We start from the raw sequence: 2,092 nt of genomic DNA on the forward strand, positions 1-2,092 counted from the left end.
GATGTGTTTGGACAACTCATTCACCCCTTTTGGATAAAATATGAAATACTTATGATATTTTTACTCCAAGCTGGTCATAGTAAAAGTAAATCTATCTCCATTTTGATGTTTGATTATTTTGATCATCTTAATGAAGTTTTTGGAATTTCTTGTCTTCTACAAAGTTGAAGATGCCTCTTTTGTGATTCTACAAGGTTTTGAGGTTACTCCATTATGACCTCTGTAGCTTGAGTAATTTTATTTTTACCAAACCTGCGCAAACCGTAAAATACAACATTTTAGTAAAACATTTAAATATAAACACATAACACTAAAATAATACAACTTCATAATTTTAATTAAACTTAAAATTTAAAACACACTTTTTAACATATAAATAATTACAAATTTTAAGTTTCATCACTAGTTCTTTGGGTCCCCGTGCCCAATCTTTCAAGAAGTCTGGATCTACTTTTTCCTCTGGTTCTAGAGGTGTTGTCCGTTTCGGTAAGAAGGACAAGTGTGATCACTGTGGAAAGAACCATCCATTCGACAAGTGCCACAGAGCTTCTGGAGCTTGTTTCCGTTGTGGAGAGACTGGTCATATCCGGAGGGATTGTTCACTATCTGGGGGAGGAGGTTCTGGTTCTGGTTCAGGGTCTGGTTCTCAGGCCACCGTTCAGCAGAGGTCGCAGGGACAGCCTGCTGGGAGTTCTCATTTGAGGCCACGAGCTTCTGGCCAGGTGTTTTCCTTGAGGCATGATCAGGCAGTGGAGGAGAATGAGAAAGTCATCGCAGGTACATTTCTGCTTTATGGTATACCTGCTCTTGTACTTATTGACACTGGTGCATCTCATTCCTTCATTTTTGCACGTTTTGTTAAGAGGCATAAGTTACCATGCATTGCACTAGACGTAGTGATGTCTGTTTCTACTTCGACGGGCCAATCTGCTTTGGCTAAGCGTCTAGTGATGGGTTGCCCTTTAGAGTTCGAGGGTAACATTCTGTTAGCGAATCTCATGGTCCTGGCGATGGACGACTTTGATTGCATTCTGGGAATAGATATGTTGACTACCTATCGAGCTTCAGTGGACTGCTATCAGAGATTAGTACGCTTTCATCCAAAGGGGAGTGAGAGCTGGTTTTTCTATGGTAAGGGAGCGCGACCCCCGATGCCTTTGGTATCAGCTTTGAGAGCCTGTCGAGCTCTAGAGTCTGGCGGGGAAGGCTACCTTATCTATGCAGTTGATTTGTCCGCTGAGAGTATTGGGATAGAGAGCATTCCTGTTGTAGATGAATTTCCAGATGTATTTCCTGATGAAATTCCGGGTTTTCCTCCTGCTAGGGAAGTCGAGTTTGACATAGAGTTGATGCCGGGTACTTCACCTATTTCTCGAGCATCGTATCATCTGGCTCCGTCAGAGATGCATGAATTGAAGAATCAGCTACAAGATCTTTTGGACAAGGGGTACATTCGTCCTAGTGTATCTCCTTGGGGAGCTCCTGTTCTCTTTGTAAAGAAGAAGGATGGGTCGATGCGGCTGTGCATTGATTATCGGCAGCTCAATCGAGTCACTGTGAAGAACAAGTATCCGTTGCCTCGTATTGATGACTTGTTTGATCAGCTGCAGGGTACGTCAGTTTACTCCAAGATTGACTTGAGATCTGGGTATCATCAGTTGAGAGTCCGTGATCAGGACGTAGCCAAGACTACATTCCGTACTCGCTATGGGCATTACGAGTTCCTAGTGATGCCATTTGGTTTGACTAATGCGCCGGCTATATTCATGGATTTGATGAACCGTGTCTTCAGGGAGTATTTGGACAAGTTTGTCGTGGTCTTCATTGACGACATCTTGGTGTATTCGCGTAATACGGAAGATCATGTTTCTCACTTGCGATTGGTACTGCAGACTCTTCGAGATGAGCAGTTGTACACCAAGCTGAGCAAGTGTGAGTTCTGGATGGATCGAGTAGTATTTCTTGGCCATATCATATCCAGGGAAGGGATTTCTGTTGATCCAAGCAAGATTGAAGCTGTACTTAATTGGTCGCGTCCGACGACAGTTGCTGAGATCCGTAGTTTTCTGGGTCTAGCAGGGTATTATCGTCG

Source organism: Henckelia pumila, chromosome 1 (genome assembly GCF_033568475.1).
Source record: "Henckelia pumila isolate YLH828 chromosome 1, ASM3356847v2, whole genome shotgun sequence".
Taxonomy (NCBI): Eukaryota; Viridiplantae; Streptophyta; class Magnoliopsida; order Lamiales; family Gesneriaceae; genus Henckelia; species Henckelia pumila.